Genomic DNA, 22,977 nt, shown 5'->3' on the forward strand with positions numbered 1-22,977 from the left:
TTCAAAGCACTTCATGGCTACGGACATAAGTGCTACGGGTCTGTAGTCATTTAGGCTGGTTGCCTTAGTGTTCCTGGACACAGGGACTATGGTGTTTTGCTTGAAACATGTTGGTATTACAGACTCAATCAGGGACATGTTGAAAATGTCAGTGAAGACACCTGCCAGTTGGTCAGCACATGCCCAGAGCACACGTCTTGGTAATCCGTCTGGCCCCGCAGCCTTGTGAATGTTGACCTGTTTAAAGGTCTTACTCATGACGGCTATGGAGAGCGTAATCACACAGTCATCTGGGACAGCTGATGCTCTCATGCATGCCTCAGCGTTGCTTGCCTCGAAGCGAGCATAGAAGTGATTTAGCTCGTCTGGTAGGCTCGTGTCACTGGGCATCTCACGCTGTGCTTCCCTTTGTAGTCTGTAATAGTTTGCAAGCCCTGCCGCATAAGATGAGCGTCGGAGCCGGTGTAGTACGATTCAATCTTAGCCCTGTATTGGCACTTTGCCTGTTAGATGGTTCGTGGGATGGCATAGCAGGATTTCTTATAAGCTGCCGGGTTGAAAAACTAGTTTTAATGACTTCCACCAAAGTGTAAACTTCCAACTTTAACTGTATATAGATATTAGGGCTGATGAATATGGGAATATATATGTTAATTGTAATATGTGCAGAACACTGTATGTTCCCATCGGTCACTATTTACATACTTTTCAATATATACAGTTGAAGTTGGAAGTTTACATACACTTAGATTGGAGTCATTAAAACTCGATTTTCAACCACTCAACAAATTTCTTGTAACAAACTATAGTTTTGGCAAGTCGGCTAGGACATCTACTTTGTGCATGACACAAGTCATTTTTCCAACAATTGTTTACAGATAGATTATTTCAGTTCTAAATTCACTGTATCACAATTCCAGTGGGTCAGAAGTTTACATACACTAAATTGACTGTGCCTTTAAACAGCATGGAAAATTCCAGAAAATTATGTCATGGTTTTAGAAGCTTCTGATAGGCTAATTGATATAATTTGAGTCAATTGGAGGTGTACCTGTGGATATATTTCAAGGCCTACCTTTAAACTCAGTGCCACTTTCCCTGTTAGGCAGTGCGTCTCCTCGGCCCAGTTTATCCTGCGCCTGCTCTATGCTCGGCAGCCCTCATTTCCCAGCACAGCCCAGTTCGCCCTGTGCCAGCGCTCCGCCCGTGCCGGGCTACAATGACCATTCAGCCAGGACGAGTTGTGCAGGCCGTGCGCTCCAGACCTCCAGTGCGTCTCCAAGACCCAGTGTACCCTGTGCCTGCTCCTCGTACCTCCAGTGCGCCACCATAGCCCAGTACGTCCTGTTCCTGCTCCCCGCACTAGCCTGAAGGTATGTGGTACTAGCCTGGCGCCTCCTATACCAGTCCCACGTAGCAGACCTCCAGTGCGTCACCAGAGCCCAGTACATCCTGTTCCTGCTCCCAGCACTAGCCTGAAGGTGTGTGGTACTAGCCTGGCGCCTCCTATACCAGTCCCACGTAGCAGACCTCCAGTGCGTCACCAGAGCCCAGTACGTCCTGTTCCTGCTCCCCGCACTAGCTTGAAGGTGTGTGTGACTAGCCTGGCGCCTCCTAAGCCAGTCCCACGCATCAGGACTCCAGTGCGCCTGCCCAGCCCAGTACGTCCTTTTCCTGCTCCCCGCACTCGCCCTGAGGTGCGTGTTAATAGTCTGGCACCTCCAAAGCCAGTCCCATGCATCAGGCCTCCAGTGCGCCTGCCCAGTCCAGTACGTCCTGTTCCTGCTCCCCGCACTCGCCCTGAGGTGCGTGTTACTAGTCTGGCGCCTCCTAAGCCAGTCCCATGCATCAGGCCTCCAGTGCGCCTGCCCAGTCCAGTACGTCCTGTTCCGGCTCCCCGCACTCTCCCTCCAGTGCGCATCCATAACCCGGTATAGCCAGTGCCTGCTGTGAGCACTCGGCCATTAGTGCATCTTCCCAGTCCGGTGAGACCGATTCCTTCTCCACGCACTCTCCCTCCAGTGTGCATCCATTACCCGGTACAGCCAGTGCCTGCTGTGAGCACTCGGCCATTAGTGCGTCTTCCCAGTCCGGTGAGACCGATTCCTGCTCCATGCGCTCTCCCTCCAGTGCGCATCCATAACCCGGTACAGCCAGTGCCTGCTGTGAGCACTCGGCCCCCAACGATGCTCCTCAGCCCGGAGCCTCCAGCGATGCTCCTCAGCCCTGAGCCTCCAGCGACGCTCCTCAGCCCTGAGCCTCCAGCGACGCTCCTCAGCCCTGAGCCTCCAGCGACGCTCCTCAGCCCTGAGCCTCCAGCGACTCTCCTCAGCCCTGAGCCTCCAGCGATGCTCAGCAGCCCTGAGCCTCCAGCGATGCTCAGCAACCCTGAGCCTCCAGCGACGCTCATCAACCCAGAGCCTTCAGCGGTGGTCTGCAACCCAGAGCCTTCAGCGGTGGTCTGCAGCCCAGAGCCTTCAGCGGTGGTCTGCAGCCCAGAGCCTTCAGCGGTGGTCTGCAGCCCAGTGTCTTCAGCGGCGGCCTTTAGCCCAGAGTCCTCAGCGGGGGTTGGCGGTCCGAAGCCTCCGGCGATGATCCATGGTCTGGTTCCTCCGGACAGACAGAAGCGGGGGGATCAGTGGGCGGTGGGGGTACTACGCCCGGAACCAGAGCTGCCGCCATAGAAATTAGTCACCCACCCTACCCTCCCTTTGTGTTTTTTGTCGTTACTTTCTTGGGGTTTTATTTGCATTCGGAGTCTGCACATTTGGGGGGGTGGGGTACAGTCACATCCTGACCCTAGTAAGATGTCATTTTCTATAGTAGTGTAGGGCAGGGCATGACAGGGGGTGTTTTTGGGCTGATCTATGTTTTCTAGTTCTATGTTTAAATTCTAGTTTTCTATTTCTATGTTGGATTGTTTGGGGTTGATCTCTAATTGGAGGCAGCTGATCCTCATTTGCCTCTGATTAGAGATCATATTTAAGTAGGGGTTTTTCTCATTGTGGTTTGTGGGTTATTGTCTTTTGAGTAGTGTGTTGTCCTCTCTGCGTCACGGTTTCTTGTTTTCATATTTTCAAGTATTTCTGTGTATTGCATTCAGTTTCACTTTAAATAAATATGTGGAACTATGAAAACGCTGCATCTTGGTCCACTCCTTCGAACAGCCGTGACAGGTTCATCCTTGGGAGCAATTTCCAAATGCCTGAAGGTACGACATTCATCTGTACAAACAATAGTACGCAAGTATTATCACCATGGGACCACGCAGCCGTCATACCGCTCAGGAAGGAGACGCGTTCTATCTCCTAGAGATAAACGTACTTTGGTGCGAAAGTGCAAATAATTCCCAGAATAACAGCAAAGGACCTTGTGAAGATGCTGGAGGAAACAGGTACAAAATGATCTATATCCACATTAAACGAGTCCTATATCGACATAACATGAAAGGTGGCTCAGCAAGCAGCAAGGAAGAAGCCATTGCTCCAAAACTGCCATAAAAAAGCCAGACTACGGTTTGCAACTGCACATGGGGACAAAGATCGTACTTTTTTTAGAAATGTGCTCTGGTCTGATGAAACAAAAATAGAACTGTTTGGCCATAATGACCATCTTTATGTTAGGAGGAAAAAGGGGGAGGCTTGCAAGCCGAAGAACACCATCCCAACCGTGAAGTACGGGGGTGGCAGCATCATGTTGTGGGTGTGCTTTGCTGCAGGAGGGACTGGTGCACTTCACAAAATAGATGGCATCATGAGGACGGAAAATTATGTGGATATATTGAAGCAACATCTCAAGACATCAGTCAGGAGTTAAAGCTTGGTAACAAATGGGTCTTCCAAATGGACAATGAACCTAAGCACACTTCCAAAGTTGTGGCAAAATGGCTTACGGACAACAAAGTCAGGGTATTGGAGTGGCCATCACAAAGCCCTGACCTCAATCCCATAGAAAATTTGTGGGCAGAACTGAAAAAGCGTGTGCGAGCATGGAGGCCTACAATCCTGACTCAGTTACACCAGCTCTGTCAGGAGGAATGGGCCAAAATTCACCCAACTTATTGTGGGAAGCTTGTGGAAGGCTACCTGAAACTTTTGACCCAAGTTAAACAATTTAAAGGCAATGCTACCAAATACTAACTGAGTGTATGTAAACTTCTGACCCACTGGGAATGTGATGAAAGAAATAAAATCTGAAATAAATCATTCTCTCTACTATTATTCTTACATTTCACATTCTTAAAATAAAGTGGTGATCCTAACTGACCTAGGATAGGGAATTTTTACTAGGATAAAATGTCAGGAATTGTGAAAAACTGAGTTTAAATGCATTTGGCTGAGGTGTATGTAAACTTCCGACTTCAACAGTATACAGTACCAGTCAAAAGTTTGGACACACGTACTCATTCCAGGGTTTTTCTTTATTTTTACTACTTTCTACATTGTGGAATAATAGTAAAGACATCAACACTATGAAATAACACATATTGTATGTAGTAACGAAAAAAGTGTTAAACAAATCAGTATATATTTTATATTTTAGTTTCTTTAACGTAGCCACCCTTTGCCTTGATGACAGCTTTGCACACTCTTGGCACTCTCTCAACCAGCTCCATGAGGTACTTACCTGTAATGCATTTCAATTAACAGGTGTGCCTTGAAAAAAGTTAATTTGTGGAATTTCTTTTTGAGCCAATCAGTTGTGTTGTGAGGTAAGGGTGGTATACAGGAGATAGCCCAATTTGGTAAAAGACTAAGTCCATATTATGGCATGAACAGCTCAAATAAGCAAAGAGAAATGACAGTCCATCATTACTTTAAGACATGAAGGTCAGTCAATCCGGAACATTTCAAGAACTTTTTAAGTTTCATCAAGTGCAGTCGCAAAAACCATCAAGTGCTATGATGAAACTGGCTCTCATGAAGACTGCCACAGGAGTTACCTCTGCTGCAGAGGATAAGTTCATTAGAGTTACCAGCCTCAGAAATGATATGCTTCACAGAGTTCAAGTAACAGACACATCCCAACATCAACTGTTCAGAAGAGACTACGTGAATCAGGCCTTCATGGTCGAATTGCTTCAAAGAAACCTCGACTAAAGGACACCAATGATAAGAAGAGACTTGCTTGGGCCAAGAAACATGAATAATGGACATAAGACTGGTGGAAATATGTCCTTTGGTCTGATGAGTCCAAATTTGAGATTTTTGGTTCTAACGACTGTGTCTTTGTGAGATGCAGAGTAAGAGAATGGATGATTTCCGCATGTGTGGTTCCCACCGTGAAGCATGGAGGAAGCAGTGGGGGTGCTTTGCCAGTGACACTGTCTGTGATTTATTTTGAATTCAAGGCACACTTAACCAGCATTGCTACCACAGCATTCTGCAGCGATACTCCATCCCATCTGGTTTGCCCTTAGTGTGGCTATCGTTTGTTTTTCAACAGGACAATGACCCAGCACACCTCCAGGCTGTGTAAGGGCTATTTGACTAAGAAGGAGAGTGATGGAGTGCTGCATCAGATGACCTCGCCTCCACAATCACCCGACCTCAACCCAATTGAGATGGTTTGGGATGAGTTGGACTGCAGAGTGAAGGAAAAGCAGCCAACAATTGCTCAGCATAGACTGTTGGAAAAGCATTCCAGGTTAAGCTGGTTGAGAAAATGCCAAGAGTGTACAAAGTTGTCATCAAGGCAAAGGGTGGCTACTTTGAAGAATCTAAAATCTATAATATATTTTGATTTGTTTAACACTTTTTTGGTTACTACATGATTCCATATGTGTTATTTCATAGTTTTGATGTCGTCACTATTATTCTACAATGTAGAAAATATTAAAAGTAAAGAAAAACCCTGGAATGAGTAGGTTTGTCAACTTTTGACTGGTACTGTATATTTTTAAAAGCATTATGGATTACATGTTAGGGTTACTAATGTCATAAGATTTGCATAGTGGCATGTCTGGGAAAAATGTGGGAACAAATGGGTAAACTAATGGTCACTATTCTACAATTGTCATTCGAGTCTTGCATGAAGTAATGGGAAAGCCCAGGGTTATTCCATTATGGAATTCATGCAACAATTTGTAGCCTAAAGAAATTCTGGAAGGGACATCATTTCTCCCTATCTGTATTTAACTGGTGCCCTGAAAAATCATCACAGGGCTAGATGAAGTGTAACTCCTCTCTCAGGTACGGGATTGCTTCTTGAGGAAAGGCTATGTTGCTCAGGATCTGTCTTCCTAAAATGTTGGTGCACATTATTTATGAATTCAAATTGCGTAACGTGCCTGGCTGACAGAAATTATTCAAAAGGAATTAGTTGCATTTTATTTTAAATATGGATGAAAGGACACAGGAACAAAATTAACATTAAACAGCATTGCCTCATCGTGAGAGAGCTTGCGATAGATCAGAGTTTTCACACCAGACACATGCCGTACTACATAACCAAATACTAAAAGTTTTCCCTAATAATAATGATAGATTTATTTTATAGAGCGCTTTTCATTACAAACAGAATTTAAAAGTCGCTTTAAATCCCTAGTCACTTGGTTTGGATATACTGACACTGAAGTATATGTATTTCATTGCTTTCTTTGCATATATAATTGACACAGTTTGTCAAAAGTGTAAGGCAAAGTTTAAATGCATATGATGACAATGATGATGAAAATGAAAATGATGGTCTTACATGACATGTCGCGTTAAAGAGGCCCTGAAATGTCAATTAGATTAACACTTAGATTAACAATCCAGAGTGATGTGTCATTCTACCGCAGATATAGGACATGTTTGATTATGAACAGCATAGATGACAATCTCATGGGAGCCCCCTTGAGTTGTATTCTATGCCATATGTCACTGCTCCCTGGCATTCGTATGATCACTTATTCAGGCTGCTGCATACACCGTAAAACTGGCTTCAGGTTTAAGTCTCGAATGCTGACAAGTTGGGGCCAAAGTTGCACTTTAAATGCAGCAACTTCTGTGTTCAGTTCGACATGAACAAATCATTCAGCAGGGAGTGCTTGTTTTTTATTTTTGGAGAAAAAGGTGTGGAAAGAATAATGGCTTTTGGGAGCTCTTTAATTCAAACTAATTCATATGCATGCGTGGCCTCTCTCCAAAATCAAAAGCCGTCTCAGACTGTGTTGAAAGCAACAGGAGGCCTTGAAGCACTATTTACGTCTCTCTATGGGGTGCACTGTGGTAGCAGACAGGGAAACTAGCTGCCAACACATTCTGTGCTAGCAGGGGAAAAGTACCAAGTTATGTAACCCACTGTAGTTACTATTATCTATTATTAATGCTGAGTTCTGAGTCTCCCCAACACCTCACCTCATTACATTCTGAATGCGTTGTATGTTGCCCATGGCAACAATGCCTCAGATAGAGGATGAGGTCAGACTTCAATCAAAACATTGTGCATTTTTTCAGCACCCAACACTCTTGTTTACACACTGTCAAAGGTGTTAAACATATTATGGCTGACACATCTCCCAAACTGCTTCCTATCGCATCCCTATGCTCTTTAAAGATTGATGTTTCATGGACATTTCTATTGGATATTAATGTGAAGCCAATCCCATTGTTCACTTTTTGTGCATTTCTGTACACAGTGTGCTATGATTAAATTGTCCTGTAGCTGACCTGATAATGTTGAAATTCAACTAGTGTGTAAGTACGTAGGTTTCATTAGCATTCAAATTACTTTCTGAACATTTTATGTACTACAAAACTTTTGTATTGCGCTCTAATGACTCAGTCAGCAGTTTACCTGTTGGCCAAGTAAATGTAATGACTATAAATAAATGAAGGCAATGAAAGCATGACGGTCAACCTTCTCAGAGATCCACTTCACGCGCTACAAATGAATCTCACCTTAAACTATGCCCAAGTCTTTCGTTTATTCTTTAATTAATCGCAAGCCCAAAGAAGCATGTCCTTCTACATGAATTAAAACCCTTGATTATGGAGTCACTCATGTTTAATTTACAGAATATGTTAATGTCAAAAGATACATTGCAGTCATAAAATATGAAGAGGACCCCAGGGCAAAGAAGCTAAAAAAAGAGGAAGATCGCTTCCTCTCAAAAAGATCAAAAGTAAAATAAGACACCAGCGCACAAGCAGGCCACTCAAGTGTCTAGTTGATCCTCTTATCTCATCCTGAAATGCAATGGAGTATTCGATTGGCAGAGTCTGACCAGTTTGGGCCAAAATGGGCGTACTCACTACACGAGACACGGTTACATCACCACTGTTTGTCTACAGGGATAGCAACACACACATACACACATAACAAATGACAACTGTGCCTTTCGGTACATAAAAACATGGCAATACAATAAACTAATCATAGTAAGACTATTGCAGATATACCTAAATACGTTTTTTGGTTCTCTAAGCCATGGCTATTTGAAAACGAATGTAAATGGTTGTTGAGCTTGGAGAACATGTACATTTTAATGTAGCTTACCTCCATTTAATCCCCTGTTTTAACCTTTACCTACAAATCAAATGAATAAAAATGACATTGTTATGTTTATGTTTAGAAGCCTCATACTACCAACATATTTTGCATACATGGATTACCAAGAAGAAACTATTGGAAATGGAAAGAGCAACAGTTTTAGCAAAAATATCAACGCTATTCTTATCATAACATCATTGGACATGTAAATAATGTTATCTGAAATAAAAATAAATAAAAAATAGACTGTTATTTTAGCACAATTACAGTTAATTAACATATTCTGTATACAAAAAAATACACTTTCCCTTAAATAATGTGCAGTTTTTTTCTGAAGTACAATACACATAAGTACAAAAAGCTGATTTCCCATCATTTTATTGTAGTACCATTTCGTTTTTTTGAATTTTGAAGTATACACAAACTTTGCCATTTTTCTGTGGTAAAAAAACGGCTGCCATTTAAAGGGGCAGTACACCAAATTGGAAATATCCATAATTTTATAGACAAAATTATTAATCCATTGACAATTAACAAAAATATGGTGTAGTTGTATTTGTTTACTTACCCCACAGCCAGCATTCGTATCGCTGCTAGCGAAACAATGGGAGTGGTGTAAAAAGTAACCAATTGTCAATCTTGAGTAAAAGTAAAAATACCTTAATAGAAAATGACTAAAGTCAAAGTGAACGTCACCCAGTAAAATACTACTTGATTAAAAGTCTTAAAGTATTTGGTTTTAAATATACTTAAGTATCAAAGGTAAATGTAATTGCTAAAATATACTTAAGTATCAAAATTTAAAGTATAAATCATTTCAAATTCCTTATATTAAGCAAACCAGATGGCACAATTTTCATGTTTTGTTATAGATAGCCAGAGACACACTCCAACACGCAGACATCATTTACAAACAAAGCATTTGTGTTTAGTGTGTCCGCCAGATCAGAGGCAGTAGATATGACCAGGGATGTTCTCTTAATATTTATTATTTTATTTAGCTAGGCAAGTCGGTTAAGAACAAATTCTTATTTACAATGACGGCCTATCCCGGACGACCCTGGGCCAATTGTGCGCTGCCGTATGGGACTCCCAAACACGGCTGGATATGATACAGCCTGGATTTGAACCAGGGACTGTAGTGATACCTTTTGCACTGAGATGCAGTGCCTTAGACCGCTGCGCCACCCGGGAGCCCAAGTATGTGTGAATTGGACCATTTTCCTGTCCTGCTAAGCATTCAAAATGTAACGAGTACATTTGGGTGTCAGAGAAAATGTATGGAGTAAAAAATACATTATGTTCTTTAAGAATGTAGTGAAGAAAAAGTAAAAGTGGTCAAAAATATAAATAGTAAAGTAATGTACAGATACCCCAAGAACACCAATGGGCCTATGGCAAGATGCTTCAAAAAGCATGTCTAAATCCTAAAAGTAACTTCAAACCAAATGTTAGAGCAGCTCAAATACCATAACATATCTGTTGAATATACAGTAGAGTATTATCATATTATAGACATTATTGTATTTATATAACATTTCCGGTAGAATAACTATTTTTGGAAGAATATACACCAATACAGCACCATCTGTAGATTTAGAGAGTAGCTGGTACTGTACCTGTATTACAGTTCTACTAAGAATTCATACCACTGACAGACTTTTATGAGCTGTTTTGACTGCAACTAAGCGTATATGTAAGGTTATTTAGATTTTGTACTCGGTTAATACCTAGTTATAACCAGTTCTAACCATAACAAGTACATAAGGTGATCAATCTCAGCAGGTGATCTTGATTTTGATCTGTTCAAAATCACGGATACAGGTCCCCCGCCACCTTCTGATAATATGTATAAGATAATATTAGGTTTCCACAGAATCCTGGATTCAAATAAATACTTTTTTTAGACTTGCCCTAGAATAACTACTTTTCGGGGAATACACATCAGTACAGCTCTCTGCGGAGATTTACAGCATAATGCATTTCTATCAAGTATTTACACCACTGGCTGTCACGGGCGTCGTAGTGATTGGACCAAAATGCAGCGGGGATGTGAATGCTCATTTTCTTCTTTATTAAATAAATGAACACTGAACAAAAAGAACGACGAAAACAGTCCTGTCAGGTACACAGCTAAACAAGAAACAACTACCCACAAAAACCCCATGAAAAACACCCCTACTAAATAGGACCTTCAATTAGAGGCAACGAGGAACAGCTGCCTCCAATTGAAGGTCAAAACAATAAACTAAACATAGAAATAGAATAACAAAAAAATAGAACATAGAAATACAAAACATAGAACACTACCCAAAAACCCCGACAACACAAATCAAACACACCCCTGCCACGTCCTGACCAACCTACAATAACAAATAACCCCTTATACTGGTGAGGACGTGACAATGGCAGACTTTGCATACCATTGGCAAATTTGTATATGCACAAAAATAAGGTGATTTTGTACACAGTCATATAATACATGGTATAAAAAAGTACAATCTTAGGCGAGTACATGGGGAGCTATATCTCTGCAGGTGATCTGTCTGTCTGGTCAAAATCACTGATACAGGTCCCCCATCTGGTGGTATGGGTAACTTGTTATTATGTCTCCAGAGAAATCTAGATTTAAATAAAGGTCCTATCTATCAAATTACTATAGAAGGAATTAGGTGTTTTTGGCTGGGGTCAAACTGACTTGCATTTAGATTTATTAAGAAAAAGTTGATTGGCAAAGTCATGAAAAATTGGTAGAATTTAATAAACCACCTTTGGGCTATAATGAAAATATGCCTCTGGGGTCAAATTGACCCCAATCCATAGTATGAAGGTTAATATGTGAACGTGTTAAATGGGTAACTTGCTGTACTTTGCTCTTTACAATGTACTGTATGAGGCAGAAAGAAAATTTATTATCTTGTCGAAACAAAGCTATTTTCGAAACCTGGGCACCTCCAATAATCCATTGGTCTGATTAATTCAGAGTACAAATCCCAGATAAGGATGGGCTTCTTTATTTCTATTATTTCGGTAAAGCATGGACCGAAACAGGAAAGGAATGTGAAACCTAGTAAACCGATTTTAAGTCTTTACCCTCTTCCCTCTGCTCAAATCCTGTGTGAATGTTTTTTGTCAATGCTGTGAAAATTGACAACTGAAAGGCTAAAGGGCTTTGCAGGTCTAATTCTCCCCTGTTTCTCCTTCACACATCGGTGTGGTCATGTAACGTGTCGTCAGTAGAATACAAGAAAATATTTCAAATTGTTTTGGGAAAATAGTAATAAGAATATATTGTCTGATTCACAAGTGATGCAAACAGGCAGCCTACTGGGCACACACTGGTTGAATTAATGTTATTTCCACGTCATTTCAATTAAATGATGTTGAACCAACGTGAAATGGACGTCTATGCCCAGTGCAAGACAATGTAAAACCTTGACTCACAGTTATCACAATGAAAAACATATTTATTGGAACTTCATCATCCATAATCTGATCCCCATTTCAACATTTAGAGGCCTGCTCAAGGTCCCCGTGACGATAACATCAATGAGCACTCCTTGAAAAACTCTGGTTTTACCTTCCTTTGTTCTTAGCATGGTGCTGAAGGAGTGATTCTCTGAGTCTCACATCAACTAAATGGTATATTTATGAATGCCTTTTCCACCTGCTTGAATAGAAATGAAATTGACCCTGCCGTAATCTATCTACAGGGAAAAGAGCTTCCCACGGGACTGTGAGTATGTTGATGTGTTTTCTCCAGACAGACAAATAGGACTTCCAGGACCAGGAAGTTAATGAAGTATACAAATGCTGCTAAGTCATGATTAAGAGCCTGGCTCAAACTGGAATAGAGATTTTCTGTTTTAAAACCAACTTGGCTCCTTAGAGAAATATGATGAATGTATGGATATGGGTGGATGCTACAGTATAATCAACCTCCACGGCAGCCCAATAGTATCTTGCAACCAGATTTCCAATTCAGACAGCAGCCAGGAATCTAACTCTTTTCACAATTTGACCCGGCAGTAAGAGTCAAAGTAGATAATTGGGTTACCTGTACAGAACTTTTTTTAATCAAGTTTTTGAGGCCCCTGTTTACAAAGTTGAAATATAAATTGAGCAAAGTGTCACTTTTCTTCTAATCAGATTGGCAGATCTTGCCAATCATTTAGAGTGCAACAATTAAGCAATGAGGGGGTGTGGTATATGGCCAATATACCATAGTTATATACCTTAGCTGTGGTATATTGGCCATATATCACAAACCCCCGGTGTGCCTTAATGCTATTATAAACTGTTTACCAATGTAATTAGAACAGTAAAGTATTTTTTTGTCATACCCGTGGTATACGGCTTTCATATATTACGGCTTTCAGACAATCAGCATTCAGGGCTCGAACCACCCTGTTTATAATGTGAAATAGAGCATGAATTTAGGGATGTTAAAGTTTTACTTTGAGAGGAGATTCATATTTAATCTCTGCTATCTTCTGGCTTTTCACCTAAAAACATATAGTACTGTACTTCTGACTGACTATGTGGCAGGACTTATAACACTGGATATATCATCATATGCCCTAAAGGTCTGCAGACACTTGGCAGATTTTGCATTAACCCCCTGCAACCAGGGCCATAACTACATATGAGGACACCGAGGTCTGGACCTCTGTAATTGTTTTGTAATTTGAAAATCAATTACGGGTGAACAGCTAAATACTGCTCCCAGCGTTGATCAAAGCTCAGAATGTTTATATTCTTGATCTGATTGAGTTGTAATCACCACTGTCTCTTTGTGAACTAGTTGAATCATGAACAGTGGTTTGATCGTTATGTTCGCCTGCATCCCCCCGATTTGCCTTTTTAGCAGCACATTCACCACTCACCACTCTCTCAAACAGTTAACTCCACCCTCTTGTGGCACAGGCCGAGGGCCTGAGACATGAAACGAACTACCCCAGCTCTGAGTCAGCTCAAGTAGCCGACTAGAGACGCACGCTGCTGACAGTGTGTTTGTGAGATGCAGGACAAAAGGCCATTTTAAAACCATCTCGCGACTCTACTGTGAGTCTACTATGCGACTCTACTATGTAACACTCTACTCAACAAACTGGATGCAGTCTATCACAGTGCCATCCGTGTTGTCACCAAAGCCCCACACACTACCCACCACTGCGACCTATACGCTCTCATTGGCTGGCCCTCGCTTCATACTCGTCGCCAAACCCACTGGCTACAGGTTATCTACAAGTCTCTGCTAGGTGAAGCCCCACCTTATCTCACCTGGCTGGTCACCATAGCAGCACCCACTCGTAGCATGCGCTCCAGCAGGTATATCTCACTGGTCACCCCCAAAGCCAATTCCACCTTTGGTTGCCTTTCCTTTCAGTTCTCTGCTGCCACTGACTGGAACGAACTGCAAAAATCACTGAAGCTGGAGATTCCCCATCTCCCTCACTAGCTTTAAGCACCAGCTGTCAGAGCAGCTCACAGATCACTGCACCTGTTCATAGCCCATCTGTATACAGCCCATCTATCTACCTCATCCCCATACTGTATTTATTTATTTTGCTCCTTTTCCACCCCAGTATCTCTACTTGCACATCCATCTTTTGCACATCTACCATTCCAGTGTTTAATTGCCATATTGTAATTACTTTGCCATCATGGCCTATTTATTGCCTTAATTCCCTTATTTTACCTAATTTGCACTCACTGTATATAGACTTTTTGTTTTCTTTTTTCTACTGTATTATTGACTGTATGTTTTGTTCATTCCATGCGTAACTCTGTGTTGTATGTGTCGAACTGCTATGCTTTATCTTGCTTTATCTTGGCCAGGTCGCAGTTGCAAATGAGAACTTGTTCTCAACTAGCCTACCTGGTTAAATAAAAGTGAAATAAAAAAATAAAAAAAAACATTTTAAAAACTCCTGCCGTGTCTACAGACATCCCCCAAACAAAAACCGACTCATTCGGAGAATGAGTGCTCAACTGGTAAATAAAAGTAAATAAAATTGTATTTGTCAGGTGTAGACCTTACAAGCCCTTAACCAACAACGCAGCTCAAAAAAGAAAATATTTTGTAAATAAAATAAAAAGTAACACAATAAAATAACAATAATGAGGCTATATACAGAGGGTACCGGTACCGAGTCAATGTGCAGGGGTGCAGGTTAGTCGAGGTAATTTGTACATGTAGGCAGGGTTAAAGTGACTATGAATAGACAATAAACGGAAAATAGCAGCAATGTAAAAAAGGAGGGGGAGGGGGGCAAGGCAAATAGTCTGGGTAGCCATTTGCTTAGATGTTCAGCCTTATGGCTTGGGGGTAGACACTGTTTAGAAGCCTCTTGGACCTACACTTGGCACTCCGGTACTGCTTGCCATGTGATAGCAGAGAGAACACTCTATGACTAGGGAGGTCCTGTATGGCAGGAAGCTTTACCCCAGTGATGTACTGGGCCATACTCACTACCCTCTGTAGTGCCTTGTGGTTGGAGGCCGAGCAGTTGCCATACCAGGCAGTGATGCAACCAGTCAGGATGCTCTCGATGGTGTAACTGTAGAACCTTTTGAGGATCTGAGGACCCATGCAAATCTTTTCAATCTCCTGAGATCGAATAGGTTTTGCCGTGCCCTATTCACGACTGTCTTGGTGTTCTTGGACCATGTTAGTTTGTTGGTGATGTGGACACCAAGGAACTTGAAGCTCTCAAACTGCTCCACTACAGCTCCATCGATGAGAATGGGGGCATGCTCAGTCCTCTTTTTCCTGTAGTCCACAATCAACTCCTTTGTCTTGATCACGTTGAGGGAGAGGTTGTTGTCCTGGCACCACACAGACAGGTCTCTGACCTCCTCCCTGTAGGCTGTCTCGTCATTGTCGGTGATCAGGCCTACCACTGTTGTGTCGCCAGCAAACTTAATGATAGTGTTGGAGTCATGCTTGGCCACGCAGTCGTGAGTGAACAGGGAACGCTGAGCTGTATTCAATAAACAGCATTCTCACATTGGTGTTCCTTTTGCCCAGGTGGGAAAGGGCAGTGTGGAGTGCGATTGAGATTGCATCATCTGTGGATCTGTTAGGGCGGTATGCGAATTGGAGTGAGTCTAGAGTTTCCGGGATGGTGGTGTTGATGTGAGCCATGACCAGCCTTTCAAAGCACTTCATGGCTACCTATGTAAGTGTGATGGGGCATTCTTCATTTAGGCAGGTAACCTTCGCTTTCTTGAGCACAGGGATTATGGTGGTATGGACAACGTGGACGACTATGGAATACGTCGTCGATGCACTTATTGATGAAGTCGGTGACTGAGGTGGTATACTCCTCAATGCCATTGAATGAATCCCGGAACATATTCCAGTCTGTGCTAGCATAATAGTCTCATACTGTAGATATTGTCACGATTCTCTAAAGCAGAACCCAGAAGCCGACCAGGACAAGGTGAGTAAAATGAAGTTGAGTGTTTATTTACAGAGTCAAGGTGAAAGCAGAATAGTCCAGGAGACGGAGCGGCAGAGGAGGTGAGTTGATGAGAGTGAATAGGCAGATCCAATGATGTCACAGAAGCCACCGACGACCAGGCAGGGGGGGTGAATGTTCCGGGAGAATGACTGTAGACAGAGTAAACGGAGGGGAGTACCCGGGAAAAAGTTCATAACAACAAAACTAACTCTAGTAAACTTGAGGCTGATACGCTGACACAACATACTGTTTATAGCTAACGATCCGGCAGGGAATGGATGTCAGGTCAGAGCTTATAAAGTGGAGAGGTGATGATCAGGACCAGGTGTGCAGATAGCTGATGAGATGCAGGTGCTGGTAATCGAGAGATCTCCCACCTAGCTTCGTCACCTGGCAACCAGACAGGGTGCGTTCAGGAACCTCAGGAAACAGACTCCAAAACAGAAAACAGTCAGCTCAGGCAGAAAACAAACTCAGGAAGCGGGATTCATGACAGATATGTCAGACAGGTGGCTAGCTGTTGGCAGAGACTTCTATTTGAGTAACTTTGAAGGGCTCTGGCTAGTATTACATAGCCAGCTAGAAGGAGGAAGTAAGCGGCTAACGTTAACCTCCCTGGGCAAGGTGGGACGTTTGCGTCCCACCTAGTCAACAGCCAGTGGAATCGCGTGGCGCGAAATACAAATACCTCAAAAATGCTATAACTTCAATTTCTCAAACATATCACTATTTTACACCATTTTAAAGACGAGACTCTCGTTAATCTAACCACATTGTCCGATTTCAAAAAGGCTTTACAGTGAAAGCAAAACATTAGATTATGTCAGGAGAGTACCCTGCCAAAAATAATCACTGCCATTTTCAAAGCAAGCATATATTACACAAAACCAAAACCACAGCTAAATGCAGCACTAACCTTTGATGATCTTCATCAGATGACACTCCTAGGACATTATGTTATACAATACATGCATGTTTTGTTCAATTAAGTTCATATTTATATCAAAAACCAGCTTTTCACATTAGCATGTGATGTTCAGAACTAGCATACCCACCGCAAACTTCCGGTGAATTTACTAAATTACTCACAATTAACGTTCACAAAATACATAACAATTATTTTAAGAATTATAGATACAGAACTCCTTTATGCAATCGCGGTGTCAGATTTTAAAATAGCTTTTCGACGAAAGCACATTTTGCAATATTCTGAGTACATAGCCCGGCCATCACGGCTAGCTAATTTGACACCCACCAAGTTTGGCCGTCACCAAACTCAGATTTACTATAAGAAAAATTGGATTACCTTTGCTGTTCTTCGTCAGAATGCACTCCCAGGACTTCTACTTCAACAACAAATGTTGTTTTGGTTCCAAATAATCCATAATACCTCGGTTTTGTTTGTGCGTTCAGGTCAGTATCCGAAGGGTGACGCGCGAGCGCATTTCGTGACCAAAGATTTCAAATTATTCCATTACCGTACTTCGAAGCATGTCAAACGCTGTTTGAAATCAATTTTTTATGCTATTTTTCTCATAAAATAGCGATAATATTCCAACCGGGCGACGTTGTATTCATTCTTTCTTTCTGAACGCGCATCTCCAGGTGTCACTGTTCACTGCCTGACCACTCACAAAATCTCCTGCTGTTTTTGCCCAGAGACAGGAGAGACATCATTCCACTTTCTGGCGTCTTCTGAGAGCCAATGGAAGCCTTAGAAAATGTCACGTTACAGCAGAGATGCTGTATTTTCAATAGAGATGTCACAGAAGGAGAACAAATTGTCAGACAGGGCACTTCCTGTATGGAATCTTCTCAGGTTTTGGCCTGCCATATGAGTTCTGTTATACTCACTGACACCATTCAAACAGTTTTAGAAACTTTAGAGTGTTTTCTATCCAAATCTACTAATCATATGCATATTCTCGTTTCTGTGCAAGAGTAGTAACCAGTTTAAATCGGGTACGTTTTTTTATCCGGCCGTGCAAATACTGCCCCCTAGCCCCAACAGGTTAAATGGGGCCTATATGCTTCTAAGTTCTCATAATAACTTTGCTTTACAGAGAGTAGGCTATTGAGACAGACAGTGATGTGGCGCTCAGTGGTGAGGCTGAGGCAGGCTGCAATGCATGGAGGAGAAAGCAGAGGAGACAGAGTGAGGAAGCAAGCAGAGAGAGAGAGAGAGAGGTTAGTACAGTGGTTCCCAAACTTGGGGTTGAGGCCCGATGTAAGGTCCCCTGACAAAATCTGTACTAATCTCATCAAACAAATTAGGAACTTTTAAAAATAATATTTGTTTCAATATGAACATCTCCACATGGCTTGTCTTCCATATAGGACTATATTAAAAATCTATAAAAACGCAAACAATACAGTTCTAAAAATGTCATACGTTTTTGTTTATATCGGTGGTCGATCGCCTACTGGAGTTTATAGTTTACCCATTACCCACCTTTTACTACTACATCACTGATATTAATACAGCATCGTAAGTAATGTTCTAAGAATTAATGTGAATGTGATAATGCAATCATCTGTGTGCTCCATTCATGTCTGTTTGTGCAGGACTTGATTAGTAATGCCTAGGAATACAAATGTGAATACTATATCATTTGAGAAAAGAGATACAGTATCTTTGTAAAGAGTTGAGGATTTTATGCAATTCATCATTACAACTGACTACCCCTGTCAGGGGTATAACATTACAATTGTATGGCTAATAGTTATTAGTTTGACTGAGGTAAATGAACCTACAGCAGCCAAGGTGATAATGACTGGGGGCATTTTGCTTGTTTTTGCTGTTCTCCAAATAGCGTTTACATTTTTTGAATTGTATAGAAATGCAGTAAATGAGCTTCAACTTTCAAATAATTTCCTGGGCCTCACTAAAACTCAAACGCTGGTTAGTCCTATAACCCTTAATTATTCTCTACATGCAGAGAGCATATCTTCAGTAGTCCACGGTCAGTCCACGGTCAGTAGAAAGTGTATTACAATCCACACTCTAACTGACCCAACACTGTACAATCCAGTCATTGTTATTGTAGCTCTACATATGCATGACAGTTCCCCCTGGGACAATAAACAGGTGATGAGAGATGGACTTTATTTGGCTCTCACAAAGCTGGGTTAAAAGGGAAGGGCAATGCTACCCTGGGGTGGCAGAACAAAACAAGCAAGTGGTGGACTCAACAATATCCTGGGAATGGTCAAATCTAATAAAATCATCAAGTGCACATCAAGGCATCTTCAAAACACATCTCCTTTTTCTATTTCAAACATTGGTGAGCAACAACAATGCCAGCCCACCTCCCCATTGAAATTTCATACATCAGGCCTCCCGAGTGGCACAGCGGTCTAAGGCAATGCATCACAGTGCTCGAGGCTTCACTACAGACCCGGGTTCGTTCACGGGCTGTATCACAACCTGCCGTGATTGGGGGGGGTTTACTTGTCTCATTGTGCTCTAGCGACTCCTTGTGGCGTTCCAGGCACCTGCAGGCTGACCTTGGTCGTCAGTTGAACAGTGTTTACTTCCGACACATTGCTGCGGATGGCTTCCAGGTTAAGCAGGTGGGTGTTAAGAAGCATGGCGGGTTTCGGAGGACGCATGGCTCAACCTTCGCCTCCAGAGCCCATTGCAGCAATGAGACAAGATTGAAATTGTGGTGAAAAAGGGGTAAAATAAAAAATAAATAAAAAATACCTCAAAGTTGAGACTGGAGGATTTCAAGTTCATTCCTGCAACATTCTGTCTTGTAAAATGAGTAATGTTTAGCCGACAACTCTTACTGCTCCCATAGGTAAGAAAATCCCACCAGAATATGTAAAGGGAAAACTGTAGAATTTCATGTATCAACAAAAGACACCATGAAGTCCAATGTAAGAAAGTGTCCTCCGAATCTTATTTTGAAATTAAACTTTTACTATTATTATTACCATAGTCTACAGTATACTGTATGTGCTGCAGTTTCATCCATACCGACCTATAGAACGTGACATGGATCTTGCTGTGAAGGTCTGCCATCATTATTTACTGTCTTAATAAAGCCTATCTAAATGTCTACTTGACTGCATCTCCTCAGCTCTGTGTTATTTTTCATGGAGAGATGGATGAGTTGACATAAACACACACACACACACACACACACACACACACACACACACACACACACACACACACACACTCGGTATCACACCCACTGAAACAGGATTAATAAACTGGCATCTGAGCAACAGTGGAGAGGACAGTTATGAAAGATGAGTTATGAAAGCAAATTTTTATACAGTGATAATCTATTTGGGTTGGGTTCCTCCCAGAGGCCTCACACTTCAAACATTATCTAACTGTCAACTGTCACTATTACTGTGGGAGGTGGGGTTTTCCACCACCTATTTTCTTGCAAACATGATAACAAAAGGAGATTTTAATGTTTTGCTTTCTGTGTCTTTGCTTTATGTCTTGCTTTTGTTTTTACTTTTTGTTGTTGCGTTTTCTGAATCTGTTTTCATGCTTTTATTTTTGTGTTTGTGCTTTAGGTTTTGCTTTTGTACTAACAGGCCACCATACTTACAAACATGTTACAAGAAACCACATTTTTTTCGCATGTTGAAAAAATGCCCTTTACAAGCGTCTAGAGTTATCAAGCGTGGGCGTGAGATAGGTGGTTGAGTTGGAGATTTCCACTAAGGAACAAACAATCAAGAAGCGCAGGTAATTAAAAGTTGTGGTCAATGTCAATGATTAATCAATACTGTTTATCTAAGCCTCAGTGACCTGATGGAACGTGTCAGTGGCCAAGCCATGGAGCATTTCACACTCAGTCTTGTTGCTAACACACGAGGAAGTGCTGATTACAGTCACTTCCCAGAGCCAATCAATAGGACTTTGAAGTGATGGAAATGTGTTGCTGATCGGAGTCTAATGAGAATTCACTCAAACCCCTTGAATTCCCCTGTTATACGCTGTACCTGTAAAACAAGCCTATTAGTAAGACAGGAGTTAGTACATAATCCTTCCAAAAAGATGGATTTATGACATGTCCAACATTAATCAAGCCCAGGGGCACTGGCCTTAAAGCTGAGATCTGCACAATGTTTTGGCAATTGTGCAGGATACCCAGCTAGCACATAATGTTCTGAGAATCATATGTTTCTTTGGTGGGAATTTCAGTACTTCATCATAATGTTTCCTACAGGTTTCCTCATGGTTCTATTTAAAGTCATGTTCTCAGAACGTTCAGAAAACATTAACAAACAACGTTCTTTTGTGGGAATTTCAGTACTTCAGCATAACGCTTTCTGCATGTTTCCTCATGGTTCTATTTAAAGTCATTTCTTTTCATAAAAAAAACACAAAAACGCAGAATGTTAATTAAAAACATATACATTCCGTTCTCAACGTCAACAAACTCTCTATATCCTCTATCTTGTTAAGTGTGTTCAGGTGTGTTGGCCACCCCTACTAATTGTCCACACCTCATCTTTAATGAGTTTTTGAATACACTAAAATGAACAGCTTTGTATGAGTTAAAAAATATGACATTCTAGCTCCATCCTGGTGGTGCAGTGGACTCATTCCATGGATAAAAAACAGAAGGGTATAGGTTCAAACCTCACTGCTGCTGTGCCACAATAAAAAATACATCTGTTTGCATTAATACCTAAACAAATGAATTTCAATCTGTGCTTGGTGTTCAAAACATCTTGCCTAAGCTAGCAATGTTATTAAAAGTCTTTCTGAAACATTCAGTAAAAGTAAAAACCTCCAAATAATCTATAATTTCTCTTCTCACAACATTAATAAAACCTCCCAGGAAAACTTTCAGGGAACCATAGCAAAATGTTCTCAGAACCTCCCTGCAACCTAAAAATCTATATTCCTAGAACAGGCAAAATTTTACCGGTCAGGAAATGTATGGCTTCATTCCCAGAACCAAAACGATACCAAAAACGTATTTTCCCTCAACTTCAAAAGAACCAAATGTGCTAGCTGAGATGTTGTGTTTGTAAATAGAGAGCTGGGTCTTAGAAAATGTAACTATCACTGAGTTATTTGTAGAGTTTGGAAACCGCCCCCTCATCTTTGATTTGATTTGTTACCACAGAATTGAAATAACTGAATGGCCGTTACAAATACCCACCCCTCTGTTTACAAACACCAATGTTTATGTTGCACACCACCCCTCTGTTTACAAACACCAATACAATGCTATTTTTCAGAGAACAAGTTATCTACTAACTTTCAGCATGCATGTAGAGAAGGGCATTGAACTTGTACTGCACTGATGACAGATGACTGGTTAAAATACATGGACAATAATATGATAGTTGGAGCTGTATTGTTAGATTTCAGTGCAGCCTTTGATGTTATTAATCATATATTGTTATTGAAGACACCTCACTTGCTATGGCTTTGAATCACCTGCCATCACATGGTTGGAGCATTATTTATCCAATTGAACACAAAGATTGTTCTTCAATGGAAGCTTCTCTAGCAGCAGATATTTACTGTGCAGTGTCCATCAGTGCCGTTACTCTTCTCTATTTTTACAAATGATTAAATCTTACCACTGGTCTTACACAGAGCTAGAATGACCATGTACAGTATATGTATGATTCCACACTCTAAATGTCAGCACCAAAAGCCAGTGAGCTCACTGAAATGCTACATAAGGAGTCAGTATCAGAATGGGTGATTCATAATCAAATGTTATTTATTTCATAAACTGGTCTTAAATACATATAAAACTAAAAGCATTGTATTTGGTTCAAAATATTCTCTAATATCTAATTGACTAAGTACTAGTTATTCAGGCTCTGGTCTTTTCCCCTCTTGATTACTGACTGGTAATATGGTCAGGTGCAGCAAAGAAAGACCTAGTAAAGCTGCAGCTGGCTCAAAACAAAGCAGCATGCCTTGCCCTTAACTGCACATACAGAACTAACATCAACAACATGCATGATAGTCTTTCATGGCTGAGGGTTGACGAGAGATGAACTGCATCTCCTTGTTTTTATGAGAAATATTACT

The sequence above is a fragment of the Salmo salar genome, chromosome 04 (genome assembly GCF_965601325.2).
Source record: "Salmo salar chromosome 04, fSalSal1, whole genome shotgun sequence".
NCBI lineage: Eukaryota > Metazoa > Chordata > Actinopteri > Salmoniformes > Salmonidae > Salmo > Salmo salar.